General features: G+C 38.1%; 1 protein-coding gene across 7 annotated transcripts in view; it reads left to right on the forward strand.

The window, feature by feature from the left end:
* Positions 1 to 16,228, forward strand: part of RALGAPA1 (Ral GTPase activating protein catalytic subunit alpha 1) — a 266,532-nt gene that overhangs the window by 144,875 nt on the left and 105,429 nt on the right. The window lies entirely within an intron of this gene.

The raw sequence follows: 16,228 nt of genomic DNA on the forward strand, positions 1-16,228 counted from the left end.
GGGGGGTGAGGTTCTGAGCCTCACCTCTGTTGATCCCCAAATTCTCACCTGATGGCCCCCCTGCGACTGTGCCTGTCTTAGGTTGTTCCTCCCTTGAGGAATCTTACCCGTCTCTGGCTAACCAGTCATCTTCCGGGGCCATACAGGGAAATGTAAAGTTGGTAAGTGAGAGAGAAGCCATATTGTTTGCAAAGGTTAGCTTTTTACTTCTTTGCAGATTTATGCCCTGTGGCTTCTATGCCCAGCACTTGTCTCGAGGTATCTTTACCACCTGGAGGAATTATGATACTCGGTAAATTCGATATGAGGCACGAATTCTATTTAAGGTTTGTAATTAGGAAGGAAGAAGAAAAGCTATAGATGTAGCATATGAAGGAAACTTGGGAGGATTGATTATTTCTTTGACATATCTTCTTGTATAGTACCTTAAGTATGTATAGGTTTTAAACTACTAACTAATTTGCACACACATATTAACATAATAGGAATACGGTGACATAAACAAAGCAAATCTATAATTACCAGCCATCTCCAGTGAAGCCAAGAAAACCATTTAGGCACCCTAGGCATTTGTGAAAATTTATCTATGATATGATGGATATTGTCCAACTGTACTTGAACCATCAGACAAATTAAAGCAGCCCATTTCTGGGATCTGTTCACATCCCATATGTTCTTTTAACCATAGATAGTCTATAGTCATGAGATTTTGGGGTGCTACAACTTGCACCCCTCCCAACTCCTGGTTGAGTTCCAACAGTACAGATCCAGTCAAATTCGTTGTCTCACTGTATGCACATGCCAGCCTAGACATCTCCCTCCTCCTTCTTATGGCAAGTCCAGGAGACGGTGGGCTGGATGCAGCCACAACCGCAGCATCGTCCGGATCCCTGTGGAGGCTTTTTGATGATCATCCCCCGGCACGAGTCCTCCAGAGAGTGCTGATGCCGGAAGCTCCTCCTCATATCATATCTTAGTTCATTTTCTGGGTATCCAAGCTAGGCCTTGATCTTCTGCGTAGAAACAATCAGACCCTTTGCCCACACTTTGACATGCCCTCTATACCACTGTGCAGAACTCATTGGAGGTCAGCACACAGTAACTGCTTTTTTTTTTTTTTTTAATTAAGAGAAAGGAATATTATCAGAAAAGAGTACCTCCATAGCTGATCATCTGACACCCTTTAAGTGATCAACATTAAGGATATTTAAAGCATGCGTTGATCTTTGATTTACCAATAGTTTTATCCTGTTAAGGAGTAATCCCCCTTTTCTTTCTTTCTTTCTTTTTTTTTTTTTTTTTAAATTTTTAATCTACACTTACCTGAAGAATACTATGTTTACTATGCTCTCCCCTATATCAGGTCCCCCCTAACAACCACATTACGGTTACTGTCCATCAGCTTAGCAAAATGTGGTAGAGTCACTACTTGTCCTCTCTGTGTTGTGCAGCCCACCCTCCCCTTTCTCCCTCCCCCCCATGCATGCTAATCTTAATACCCCCCTTCTTCTTCCCCCCCCTTATCCCTCCCTGCCCACCCATCCTCCCCAGTTCCTTTCCCTTTGGTACCTGTTAGTCCATTTTTGGGTTCTGTAATTCTGCTGCTGTTTTGTTCCTTCAGTTTTTCCTTTGTTCCTATACTCCTCAGATGAGTGAAATCATTTGGTATTTCTCTTTCTCTGCTTGGCTTATTTCACTGAGCATAATACTCTCCAGCTCCATCCATGTTGCTGCAAATGGTTGGATTTTTCCACTTCTTATGGCTGAGTAGTATTCCATTGTGTATATGTACCACATCTTCTTTATCCATTCATCTACAGATGGACATTTAGGTTGCTTCCAATTCTTGGCTATTGTAAATAGTGCTGCGATAAACATAGGAGTGCATCTGTCTTTCTCAAACTTGATTGCTGCGTTCTTAGGGTAAATTCCTAGGAGTGGAATTCCTGGATAAAAATGGTAGGTCTGTTTTGAGCATTTTGATGCACCTCCATACTGCTTTCCACAATGGTTGAACTAATTTACATTCCCACCAGCAGTGTAGGAGGGTTCCCCTTTCTCCACAGCCTCGCCAACATTTGTTGTTGTTTGTCTTTTGGATGGCAGCTATCCTTACTGGTGTGAGGTGATACCTCATTGTAGTTTTAATTTGCATTTCTCTGATAATTAGCGATGTGGAGCATCTTTTCATGTGTCTCTTGGCCATCTGTATTTCTTTTTTGGAGAACTGTCTGTTCAGTTCCTCTGCCCATTTTTTAATTGGGTTATTTGTTTTTTGTTTGTTGAGGCGTGTGAGCTCTTTATATATTCTGGACGTCAAGCCTTTATCAGATCTGTCATTTTCAAATACATTCTCCCATACTGTAGGGTTCCTTTTTGTTCTATTGATGGTGTCTTTCGCTGTACAGAAGCTTTTCAGCTTAATGTAGTCCCACTTGCTCATTTTTGCTGTTGTTTTCCTTGCCCGGGGAGATATGTTCAAGAAGAGATCACTCATGTTTATATCTAAGAGGTTTTTGCCTATGTTTTTTTCCAAGAGTTTAATGGTTTCGTGACTTACATTCAGGTCTTTGATCCATTTTGAGTTTACCTTTGTATATGGGGTTAGACAATGGTCCAGTTTCATTCTCCTACATGTAGCTGTCCAGTTTTGCCAGCACCATCTGTTGAAGAGACTGTCATTTCCCCATTGTATGTCCATGGCTCCTTTATCAAATATTAATTGACCATATATGTTTGGGTTAATTTCTGGGGTCTCTAATCTGTTCCACTGGTCTGTGGCTCTGTTCTTGTGCCAGTACCAAATTGTCTTGATTACTATGGCTTTGTACTAGAGCTTGAAGTTGGGGAGTGAGATCCCCCATACTTTATTCTTCTTTTTCAGGATTGCTTTGGCTATTCGGGGTCTTTGGTGTTTCCATATGAATTTTTGAATTATTTGTTCCAATTCATTGAAGAATGTTGCTGGTAATTTGAGAGGGATTGCATCAAATTTGTATATTGCTTTCGGCAGGATGGCCATTTTGACGATATTAATTCTTCCTAGCCATGAGCATGGGATGAGTTTCCATTTATTAGTGTCCCCTTTAATTTCTCTTAAGAGTGACTTGTAGTTTTCAGAGTATAAGTCTTTCACTTCCTTGGTTAGGTTTATTCCTAGGTATTTTATTCTTTTTGATGCAATGGTGAATGGAATTGTTTTCCTGATTTCTCTTTCTATTGATTCGTTGTTAGTGTATAGTAAAGCTACAGATTTCTGTGTGTTGATTTTGTATCCTGCAACTTTGCTGTATTCCGATATCAGTTCTAGTAGTTTTGGAGTGGAGTCTTTAGGGTTTTTTATGTACAGTATCATATCATCTGCAAATAGTGACAGTTTAACTTCTTCTTTACCAATCTGGATTCCTTGTATTTCTTTGTTTTGTCTGATTGCCGTGGCTAGGACCTCCAGTACTATGTTAAATAACAGTGGGGAGAGTGGGCATCCCTGTCTGGTTCCCGATCTCAGTGGAAATGCTTTCAGCTTCTCGCTGTTCAGTATAATGCTGGCTGTGGGTTTATCATATATGGCCTTTATTATGTTGAGGTACTTGCCCTCTATTCCCATTTTGCTGAGAGTTTTTATCATGAATGGATGTTGAATTTTGTCAAATGCTTTTTCAGCATCTATGGAGATGATCATGTGGTTTTTGTCTTTCTTTTTGTTGATGTGGTGGATGATGTTGATGGATTTTCGAATGTTGTACCATCCTTGCATCCCTGGGATGAACCCCACTTGGTCATGGTGTATGATCCTTTTGATATACTGTTGAATTCTGTTTGCTAATATTTTATTGAGTATTTTTGCATCTACATTCATCAGGGATATTGGTCTGTAATTTTCTTTTTTGGTGGGGTCTTTTCCTGGTTTTGGTATTAGGGTGATGTTGGCTTCATAGAATGAGTTTGGGAGTATTCCCTCTTCTTCTATTTTGTGGAACACTTTAAGGAGAATGGGTATTATGTCTTCTCTGTGTGTCTGATAAAATTCCGAGGTAAATCTGTCCGGCCCCGGGGTTTTGTTCTTGGGTCGTTTTTTGATTACTGTTTCAATTTCTTTGCTTGTAATTGGTTTGTTTAACTTTTGTGTTTCTTCCTTGGTCAGTCTTGGGAGGTTGTATTTTTCTAGGAAGTTGTCCATTTCTTCTAGGTTTTCCAGCTTGTTGGCATATAGGTTTTCATAGTAGTCTTTAATAATTCTTTGTATTTCTGTGGAGTCTGCCGTGATTTTTCCATTCTCATTTCTGATTATGTTGATTTGTGTTGACTCTCTTTTTCTCTTAATAAGTTGGGCTAGAGGCTTATCTATTTTGTTTATTTTCTCAAAGAACCAGCTCTTGGTTTCGTTGATTTTTGCTATTGTTTTATTGTTCTCAATTTTGTTTATTTCTTCTCTGATCTTTATTATGTCCCTCCTTCTGCTGACTTTAGGCCTCATTTGTTCTTCTTTTTCCAGTTTTAATAGTTGTGATGTTAGACTATTCATTTGGGATTGTTCTTCCTTCTTCAAGTGTGCCTGGATTGCTATATACTTTCCTCTTAAGACTGCTTTCGCTGCATCCCACAGAAGTTGGGGCTTAGTGTTGTTGTTGTCATTTGTTTCTATATATTCCTTGATCTCTATTTTGATTTGTTCATTGATCCATTGATTATTTAGTAGCATGTTGTTAAGCCTCCATGTGTTTGTGAGCCTTTTTGTTTTCTTTGTAGAATTTATTTCTACTTTCATACCTTTGTGGTCTGAAAAATTGGTTGGTAGAATTTCAATATTGTGGAATTTACTGAGGCTCTTTTTGTGAGCTAGTATGTGGTCTATTCTGGAGAATGTTCCATGTGCACTTGAGAAGAATGTATATCCTGTTGCTTTTGGATGTAAAGTTCTATAGATGTCTATTAGGTCCATCTGTTCTAGTGTGTTGTTCAGTGCCTGTGTGTCTTTACTTATTTTCTGCCCGGTGGATCTATCCTTTGGGGTGAGTGGTGTGTTGAAGTCTCCTACAATGAATGCATTGCAGTCTATTTCCCTCTTTAGTTCTGTTAGTATTTGCTTCACGTATGCTGGTGCTCCTGTATTGGGTGCATATATATTTAGAATGGTTATATCCTCTTGTTGGACTAAGCCCTTTATCATTATGTAGTGGCCTTCTTTATCTCTTGTTACTTTCTTTGTTTTGAAGTCTATTTTGTCTGATATTAGTACTGCAACCCCTGCTTTCTTCTCACTGTTGTTTGCCTGAAATATGTTTTTCCATCCCTTGACTTTTAGTCTATGCTTATCTTTGGGTTTAAGGTGAGTTTCTTGTAAGCAGCATATAGATGGGTCTTGCTTTTTTATCCATTCTATTACTCTATGTCTTTTGATTGGTGCATTAAGTCCATTTACATTTAGGGTGACTATTGAAAGATATGTACTTATTGCCATTTCAGGCTTTAGATTCGTGGTTACCAAAGGTTCAAGGTTAGCTTCTTTAGTATCTTACTGCCTAACTTAGCTCGCTTATTGAGCTGTTATATACACTGTCTGGAGAGTCTTTTCTTCTCTCCCTTCTTATTCCTCCTCCTCCATTCTTCATATGTTGTGTGTTTTGTTCTGTGCTCTTTTTAGGGGTGCTCCCATCTAGAGCAGTCCCTGTAGGATGCCCTGTAGAGGTGGTTTGTGGGAAGCAAATTCCCTCAGCTTTTGCTTGTCTGGGAATTGTTTGATCCCACCATCATATTTAAACGATAGTCGTGCTGGATACAGTATCCTTGGTTCAAGGCCCTTCTGTTTCATTGCATTAAGTATATCATGCCATTCTCTTCTGGCCTGTAGGGTTTCTGTTGAGAAGTCTGATGTTAGCCTGATTGGTTTTCCTTTATAGGTGACCTTTTTCTCTCTAGCTGCCTTTAAAACTCTTTCCTTGTCCTTGATCCTTGCCATTTTAATTATTATGTGTCTTGGTGTTGTCCTCCTTGGATCCTTTCTGTTGGGGGTTCTGTATAATTCCATGGTCTGTTCGATTATTTCCTCCCCCAGTTTGGGGAAGTTTTCAGCAATTATTTCTTCAAAGACACTTTCTATCCCTTTTCCTCTTTCTTCCTCTTCTGGTATCCCTATAATACGAATGTTTTTCCTTTTGTATTGGTCACATATTTCTCTTAGTGTTGTTTCATTCCTGGAGATCCTTTTATCTCTCTCTATGTCAGCTTCTATACGTTCCTGTTCTCTGGCTTCTATTCCTTCAATGGCCTCTTGCATCTTATCCATTCTGCTTATAAATCCTTCCAGGGATTGTTTCACTTCTGTGATCTCTTTCCTGACATCTGTGATCTCCTTCCGGACTTCATCCCACTGCTCTTGCATTTTTCTCTGCATCTCATCCCATTGCTCTTGCATTTTTTTCTGCATCTCTGTCAGCATGTTCATGATTTTTATTTTGAATTCTTTTTCAGGAAGACTAGTTAGGTCTGTCTCCTTCTCAGGTGTTGTCTCTGTGATCTTTGTCTGCTTGTAGTTTTGCCTTTTCATGGTGATAGAGATAGTTTGCAGAGCTGGTACAAGTGACCGCTGGAAGAGCTTCCCTTCTTGTTGGTTTGTAGCCTTTTCCTGGGAGAATAGCGACCTCTAGTGGCTTGTGCTGGGCAGCTGTGCGCAGACAGGGCTTCTGCTTCCTGCCCAGTTGCTTTGGGGTTTATCTCCACTGTTGCTGTGGGCTTGGCCTGGCTGGGGCTGTTCCTCCAAAATGGTGGAGCCCCGTTGGAGGGGGAGCAGCCAGGAGACTATTTATCTCCGTAAGGGGCCTCTGTGCTCCCTGCTGCCCAGGGGGTTAGAGTGCCCAGAGATCCCCAGATTCCCTGCTTCTGGTCTAAGTGACCTCTCCTGCCCCTTTAAGATTTCCAAAAAGCACTCTCCAAACCAAAACAACAGCAGCAACAATGAGAGAGGGAACAGAAACAAAGAGAAAAAAAAAAGGAAAAAAAAGGAAAAAACAAGCGATTTTTTTTTTTTTTTTTTTTTTTGTCCTCAGGTGCCGGTCCCAGGCACCCGCTCACTGGTCCTGCTGTCCTGTCTCCCTAGCACCAGGGTCCCTGTCCTTTCAAGGCTTCCAAAAAGCACCCACCCACCGGTCCCGCAGGGAAGGAACGCTCAATATTCTTTGTCCTCAGGCACTGGTCCCACGCACCCGCTCACCAATCCCGCCGCCCTGCCTCCCTAGCACCGGGGTCCCTGTCCCTTCAAGGCTTCCAAAAAGCACTCGGCAAAAAGAGAGAAAAAAAATTGGAAAAACGCGCGATTTCTTCCGTCCTCAGGTGCTGGTCTCAGGCACCCACCCACCGGTCCCACAGGGAAAAATGCGGGATATTCTTTGTCCTCAGGTGCCGGTCCCAGGCACCCGCTCACCAGTCCCGCCGCCCTGCCTCCCTAGCACCGGGGTCCCTGTCCCTTTTAGGCTTCCAAAAAGCACTCGCAGAAAAGAGAAAAAAAAAAGGGGGAAAAACGCGCGATTTCCTCTGTCCTCAAGTGCCGGTCTCAGGCACCCGCCCACCAGTCCCGCAGGGAAAAACGGGGGATATTCTTTGTCCTCAGGCGCCGGTCCCAGCCACCCGCTCACCAGTCCCGCCACCGTGCCTCCCTAGCACTGGGGTCCCCGTCCCTTCAAGGCTTCCAAAAAGCGCTCGCCAAAAAGAGAAAAAAAAAAAAAAAAGGGGAAAAACGCGCGACCTCCTCCGTCCTCAGTCACCGGTCTCAGGCACCCGCCCCCAGGTCTCGCAGGGAGAAACGCGGGATATTCTTTGTCCTCCGGCGCCATTCCCAGGCACCTCCTCACCGGACCCGCCACCCTGCCTCCCCAGCAACGGGGGCCCGTCCCTCTAAGGCTTCCAAAAAGTGCTCGCCAAAAAAAAAAAAAAAAAAACCGCTCCGGTTTCTCTCCACCCGCCGGGAGCCGGGGGGAGGGGCGCTCGGGTCCCGCCGGGCTGGGGCTTGTATCTTACCCCCTTCACAAGGCGCTGTTTTCGTGCAGGTGTGGATGTGGTCTGGATGTTGTCCTGTGTCCTGTGGTCTCTATTTTAGGAAGATTTTTCTTTGTTATATTTTCATAGCTCTATGTGTTTTTGGGAGGAGATTTCCACTGCTCTACTCACGCCGCCATATTGGCTCCGCCCCCCTGTATTTCTTTAGAGAAGTGTCTGTTCAGGTCCTCTGCCCATTTTTAATTGGATTATTTGTTTTTTGGGTGTTAAAGCATGTGAGTTCTTTATATATTTTGAATGTTAACCCTTTATCAGGTGAGTTGTTTACAAATATATTCTCCCATACTCTAGGATAATTTTTTTATTCTGCTGATGGTGTCCTTTGCTGTATGGAAGCTTTTTAGTTTGTAGTCCCCCTTGTTCATTTTTTGTTTCCCTTGCCCAAGGAGCTGTGTTCAGGAAAAAATTGCTCATGCTTATACAAGAGATTTTTGCCTATGTTTTCTTCTAAGAGTTCTATGGTCTTGTGACTTAATTCAGGTCTTTGATCCATTTTGAGTTCATTTTTGTATATGGAGTTAGATAACAATCCAGTTTCATTCTTTCATATGTAGCCGTTCAGTTTTCCCAGCATGAGTTGTTGAAGAGGCTGTCTTTCCCCACTGCATATTCATGGCTTCTTTATCATACATTAACAACCTTATATTCATGGATTTATACATGGGCTCTCTGTTCTGTTCCATTGATCTATGGGTCTGTTCTTCTGCCAGTACCAAATTGTTTTGATTACTGTAGCTTTGTAGTAGAGCTTGAAATCGGAGTGTGATCCTCCCAGCTTTGTTCTTCTTAGGATTGCTTTGGCTATTTGGGGTCTTTTGTGGTTCCATATGAATTTTAGAACTACTTGTTCTAGTTCATTGAGCAGTGCGGTTGGTATTTTGATAGGTTTTACATTCAGTCTGTAAATTGCTTTGGGCAGGATGGCCATTTTGATAATACTAATTCTTCTTCTGCAGGAGCACGGTATAAATTTCCATTTATTAGTGTCTTCTTTAATTTCTCTCAGGAGTGTCTTGTAGTTTTCAGAGTACAGGTCTTTCACCTCCTTGGTTAGGTTTATTCCTAGGTATTTTATATTTTTTGATGTAATTGTAAATGGAGTTGCTTTCCTGATTTCTCTTTCTGCTAGTTTGTTGTCAGTATACAGGAATGCAACAGATTTCTGTGTATTCATTTTGTATCCTGCAACTTTGCTGAATTCAGTGATTAGTTCTAGTAGTTTTTTGGTGGATTCTTTAGGGTTTTCTATGTATAATATCATGTCATCTGCATATAGTGACAGTTTAATTTCTTCCTTACTAATTTGAATGCCTTTCATCTCTTTGTGTTGTCTGATTGCTGTGGCTAGAACCTCAAGTACAATGTTTAGTAAAAGTGGTGAGAGTGGGCATCCCTGTCTTGCTTCTGATCTTGGAGGCAAAGCTTTCAGCTTTTCGCTAAGTATAATGTTAGCTATGGGTTTGTTGTATATGCCCTTTATTATGTTCAGTTATGTACCCTCTGTACCCATTTTTATGAGAGTTTTATCGTGAATAGATGTTGAATTTATCAAATGCTTTTTCAGCATCTATTGATATGATTACATGGTTTTTTCCTTTTTCTTAATGTGGTGTATGATATTAATTGATTTACAAATATTTTACCATCCTTGCATCCCTGGAATAAATCCCACTTGGTCATGATAGATGATCTTCTTGCTGTATTTTTTAATTCGGTTTTTAGTATTTTGTTGAGGATTTTTGCATCTATGTTCATCAGGGATATTGGTCTGTAATTTTCTTTTTTTTTTGTAGTGTCTTTGTCTCATTTTGGTATAAAAGTAATATTGGTTTCATAGAATGAGTTTGGAAGTATTCCTCCTGCTTCTTCTACTTTTTGGAATACTTTAAGAAGGATGGACATTAGCTCTTCTTTAAATGTTAGATAGAATTCAGTTGTGAAGCTGTCTAGACTTGGACTTTTGTTGTTTGGGAGTTTTTTGATTACCAGTTCAATTTCATTGCTTGTAATTGGTATGTTCAGATTTTCTGTTTCTTCCTGGGTCAGTCTTGGAAGGCTGTATTTTTCTAGGAAGTTTTTATATTTCTTCTAGGTTGTCCAATTTATTGGCATATAATTTTTCATTGTATTCTCTAATAATTCTTTGTATTTTTGTGGTTTTTGTTGTGATTATTCCTTCTTCATTTCTGATTCTGTTTATCTGTGTACATTCTCTTTTTTTCTTGATATGTCCGGCTAGGAGTTTATCTATTTTGTTCATTTTCTCAAAGAACCAGCTCCTGATTTCATTGATTTTTTTTCTATTGTTTTATTCTTCTCTGTTTCTGCTCTGATCTCCATTATGTCCCCTCTATGAACTTTGGGCTTCATTTGTTCTTCTTTTTCTAGTTTCTTTAATTGCAATTTTGGACTATTTACTTGGGATTGTTCATTTCTTGAGGTAAGCCTATGTTGCTGTTTACTTTCTTCATAGAACTGCATTTGTCACGTCCCACAGATTTTGTGCTCTTGTGTTTTTGTTTTCATTTCTCTCCATGTATAACTTGATTTCTGTTTAAATTTGTTCATTGATCCATTGATCATTTAGAAGCATGTTGCTTAGCCCTCATGTGTTTGTCTGTTTGTTTTCTTGTATAATTTATTTCTAGTTTCATACCATTGTGGTCTGATACAATTTCAGTCTTTTTTCATTTCATGAGGGTGTTCTTATGGCCTAGTATGTGATCTCTTCTTGAGAAAATTCCATGTACACTTGAGAAAAATGTGTATCCTGCTGCTTTTGGGAGTGTTCTGTAGATATCCGTTAAGTTCATTTGATCTAATGTATTGTTCAGTGCCTGTTTCCTTGTTAATTTTCTGTCTGGTTGATCTGTCTATTGATGTGAGTGCTATATTAAAGTCTCTTTAAATGAATGTGTTGCAGTCTGTTTCCCCCTTTAACTCTGTTAGTATTTATTTCACGTATTCAGGTGCTTCTGTGTTGTGTGCATAGATATTTATAATGGTTATATCCTTTTGTTGGACTGATCCCTATATCATTATGCAGTGTCCTTCTTTGTCTCATTATTTTCTTTGTTTTGAAATAAAGTTTATCTGATATAAGTACTGCTAATCCTGCTTTTTTCTCCCTATTACTTGCATGGAATATCTTTTTCCATCCCTTCACTTTTAGTCTGTGCATGTCTTTGGGTCTGAAATGAGTCTCTGTAGGCAGCATATAGATGGGTCATCTTTCCTTATCCATTCTACCATTATATGTCTTTTGATTGGTGCCTTCAGTCCATTTATATTTAAGGTGATTATTGATAGATATGTACTTTTTTCCTTTCTTCCTCTCTACACTCCTCGTTATTGATGATTTTCTTTAGTGTTGTAATTGGATTTCTGTTTTTTAATTTATTTACTTTTGTGTGTATATATTTATTGTAGGCTTTAGTTTTGTGGTTAACAACTGTTAAAGGATAGGTTCATTACTATGTAATAGTCTGTCTTAAATTTCTGATTACTCTATTTCAAACACAATCTAAAGGTACCTTTTCCTTCCTTCTCCACTTTTTTTCTTATTAGATGCCATAGTCTGCACTTTTTGTGTATCTTTTGACTGATTTTGTGAGTAGTTGATTTTTCTTCTTTTGTTTTAATTTCAGTTTCATATTTGCTTGGTAATGAGTTGGTCTACTACCTTCACTGTGGGCTTATTTTCACTGGTGAAAGTTATTTAGCCTTAGGACATTTCCATCTACAGCAGTCCCTTTAGCATATCCTGTAAGTCTGGCTTAGTGGTGGTGAATTCCTTCAACTTTGTTTGTCTGGAAATGGTTTAATCCCTGCTTCACATTTAAATGATAATCTTGCCAGGTAGAAGATTCTTGGTTGGAGGTCCTTCTTTTTCATTACATTAACTCCACCATGCCACTCCCTTCTGGCCTGTAATGCTCCTGCTGTGAAGTCTGCTGTTAGCCTGATGGGATTTCCTTTATAAGTAATCTTTTTTTTCTCTCTCTGGCTGCTTTCAACACTCTCTCCTTATCTTTGATCTTTGCCATTTTAATTATTATATGCCTTAGTGTTGTCTTCCTGGGGTTCCTTTTATTAGGGGCTCTCTGAAATAGACCTGAGTGTCTATTTCCATCCCAGTTTGGGAAAGTTTCCAACAGTTATTTCCTCAAGAGACTTTCTATCCGTTTTTCTCTCTTTTCTCATTCTGGGACCCCTATTATGTGAATATTGTTTCATTTGGATTGGTCACACAGCCCTCTTATCCTTTCTCATTCCTAGAAATTCTTTTTTCTCTCTTTTCTCAGCTTTGTTGTGTTCCTGTTCTCTAATTTTCATCTCATTGATTTTTGTCCTTTACTTGCAGCAACCTATTATTCATTCCTTCCACTATATATTTCATTTCAGTTACTGTATTCTTCATCTCTGATTGGCTCTTTTTCAGCTCTTGTATCTCTTTGTTGAAGTCCTCCCTGAGAGCTTCAATACTTTTCTGCAGATTACTGAGAATATTTATGACTTCTTACTTTGAAATCTTTATCAAGAAGATAGCTATCTCAGTTTCATTTAACCCTGTTTCTGGTGTCTTATCTGGGTAGTTTTGCCTGGAATATATTTCTCTGCCTCCTCATTTTGTCAGGGTTTCTGTGTTTCTTCCTTTGTATTAGATGGATCTGATATGCTTCCTGGTTTAGAAAGTAATGACTTTATGAAGAAGGCTCCCTATGGTACCCAGAAGCCCAAGACTCTTTAGTGTCCAGTACCTTGTTCTCCTTTGAGGTAGAACCCCAGTTGCTGTGTGTAGGAGGAAGTGTCCACCTTGCCTTACTACTACTCTACTATTTTTTTCCATCCCATCATTTAATTGGTAAAAGTCTTGAGGTGAACCATTTTCTGTCCACACTTTTAAGATGAGAGAACTGAGGATTTAGTATTAATGTAAAGTCACAAGCTAATAGGGTAGACAGTAACAGAGTTCAAACACAGGTCTTTAAGATTTCAAGTCTAGACTTTACCCACTTAGCCACATTGAGAGCCTCCATTATAGCACTAAATATATTTGTGTGCAAATTCTAAGCTGTTTTAAGCCAAGGGCATCTTTTTTTTCTTTATTATTTTTTGTGCTTATAGTGACATTTATGTAGAATTCTGTAAATATCTGTTGAGTTGAATATGTTGTTATAGTTAAAAGTTGGCATTTGAGGTCAGACACTACTTGGTTTTCCTAACCCCTGACTCTGCCTCTTTATCACTTTGTTAATATGAACAAGTTACTTAGCTCTCTGAATTGTTTTTTTCCCTTTACATTTAGGGTAAAAGTGTCTACCTCACAGAGTTGCTGAAGACTAAATGAAAAAATATATATAAAAACACTTAGTACTTTTTGCCATAAAAATGATGGGACATAAGTTTTAATAAATGTTGGCTGCAGCTGTTACCATTATCATGAGGGACATGATAACTGAATGTAAGAGTGAATGCATATGTATGTCACTTAGTAGTAAAACTTTCAAAAATTTTGTTCTTCAAAATTGATTATTCTATTTGAAAACTAAGGTTCTTTAGGCAAGCAGGTTTTGTTTTTTTTTTTCATTTAAAAGCCTCCAAGGAGTCTCCCTTCTTTTCTTTATCAGTTTATATGTTACTAATACTTAACCTAAGTCCTTCTTAAGTGTGCAGTTTTGAAAATTGCTTCACTATATATTATAGTGGCAAATGGCTGCAGATTAACATAACATTATTACAATAATCTACCTCTAGTTGCATGCAGGAGTGAAATCCCAAATTAGTGGAGCGTTTTACTAATGGTTACTAATTTGCATAGTTAGGAATAGAAGTCCAATTCTTTTACCAGTATTAAGCAGGTTCATCTAATATATTAGATTCTACTAGTGAGTAAAACTTCTTACTGTGTAAGGTATATCTAGAAGAATTTTTCTACTTGATGCATTGTAACAATAACTTATGAAAGTAATAGCATACCAGAAAAATGATAAATTTACCCATTATATGTTTTTAACATGCACATAAAAAATTGAATGTGATAAAGAGATTTCAAGGGTAAATGATAATACTATTTGAGTATTTTGCCTTCTTTTAGTAAAATTTTTTACTTCAAAATTTCTGTATAAAATTTATTTATATAGTATTTAGCTTATGTTAATGTTATAAAAGCCACATTGTAAATATAGTTTTTGTTAAAAGCATATATTTCTGCATATGCACATACACACACACACACACACACACACATGCTTTATACACATACATAAGTACATGCAGAAACATATGGAAAAGATAGTAGATTTCTTTATTTTTTCTCCCCAGTTTTATTGAGGAAGAATTGACACATATCACTGTGTATATTTAAAGTATACAACATGATGGTTCAATATTATGGAATGATTACCAAGATGAAAATAATTAACACATACATTTCACAGAGTTAACTCTTTTTTTATGGTGATATACATAAGGTCTGCTCTTAGAAACTTTCAGATACTCAGTATTATATGATTAGTTGTAGTCACAAGTTCGAACATTGAATCATCAGAACTTGTTATAATTGAATGCTTGTACCCTTTGACCTACATCTCTCTCATTCCCTTCAGGCCCTGGCAACCACTATTCCATTCTTTTTCTATGAAATCAGCTTCATTTTTGTTTTTGTTTTTAATTACATTATACATATAAGGAAGGGATACCATACAGTATTTGCCCTTCTCTGCTTGGCTTATTTCACATAACATAATGCCCCCAGGTTCATCCATGTTGTCACAAACAACAAGATTTCCTTCTTTTTGATGACTGTGTAATATTCCATTTTGTATGTTTGTGTTTCTATACAGACCACATTTTTTTAATTCATCCATTGAAGTGTCTTTATGTTGTTTCCATATCTTGGCTATTGTGAATAATGTTGCAGTGAACACAGGTATGCAGGTATCTCTTTGAGATATTGATTTCCTTTCTTTCAGATATATACCCAGAAACGGGATTATTGGATCATATCGTGGTTCTATTTCTAATTTTTTGAGGAACCACCTTACTATTTTACATAATGGTTGTATCAGTTTACACTCCCACCAGTAGTGTATGAGTTCCCTTTAGTCTGCATCCTCACCAACATCTCCTTCTCTTGTCCTTTTGAAAATAGCCTTCTTAACATATGTGAGGTGATGATATCATTGTGGTTTTGATTTGCATTTCCCTAATGATCAGTATGTGGAGTACCTTTTCATATACTTATTAACCATTTGAATGTCTTCTCTAGAAAAATGTCTATTCAGGGCCTTTGCCCAGTTTTTAATTGGATAATTTACTTTTTTTTTTTCCTGTTAAGTTGTATGAATTCTTTATATATTTTGGATATTAGCCCCTTATCCAGATATATGGTTTGGAAATATTTTCTCCCATTCCATCATTGCTTTTTCAATCTATTGTTTCCTTTGCTGTGCAGAAGAAACTCCTTAGTTTGATGTAGTTCCACTTGTTTATTTTAGCTTTTGTTGCCTATGTGTTGGTGTCTTATCCAACAAATCAATACTAAGACCAATGTCAGAAATTATTTTCCCTGTGTTTTCTTCTAGGAATTTTATGGTTTCAGGGCTTACATTTAAGTCTTTGATTCATATCAGTTTTTGTGTGTGATGTAAGAAAGGGCTCAGTTTCATTTTTTGCATATGGGTATCCTGTTTTTCCAACATAATTTATTGAAGAAACTATCCTTTACCCATTTTATATTATTGACACCTGAGTCAAAGATAAGTTGACTGTGTATATATGGTTTTATATCTAGGTTTCTGATCCACTGCTCTGTGTGCCTGTTTTTATGTCAGTAACTTATTGTCAGTTCCATGTTTTGATTACTATTGATTTGGCTCTGGTTTTTTGTGTGTGTTTGTGTGTGGTTCTGTATAGATTTTAGGATAGTTTTTTCTGTTTCTGAAAAATTGCCATTGGAATTTTTATAGAGATTGCATTGAATCTGTACATCACTGTGGATAGTCTGAACAATTGAACGTTATTACTTCTTCCAACATATAACATGAAATATCTTTCCATTTATCTGTGTCTTTGTCAATTTCATTCATCATTGTTTTCAGCATTACAGGTCTTTCACCTCCTTGGTTAATTTATTCCTAAGTATTCTATTGATTTCAATGCTATTGTAAATGTG

The sequence above is a fragment of the Manis javanica genome, chromosome 8, assembly GCF_040802235.1.
Source record: "Manis javanica isolate MJ-LG chromosome 8, MJ_LKY, whole genome shotgun sequence".
Taxonomy (NCBI): Eukaryota; Metazoa; Chordata; class Mammalia; order Pholidota; family Manidae; genus Manis; species Manis javanica.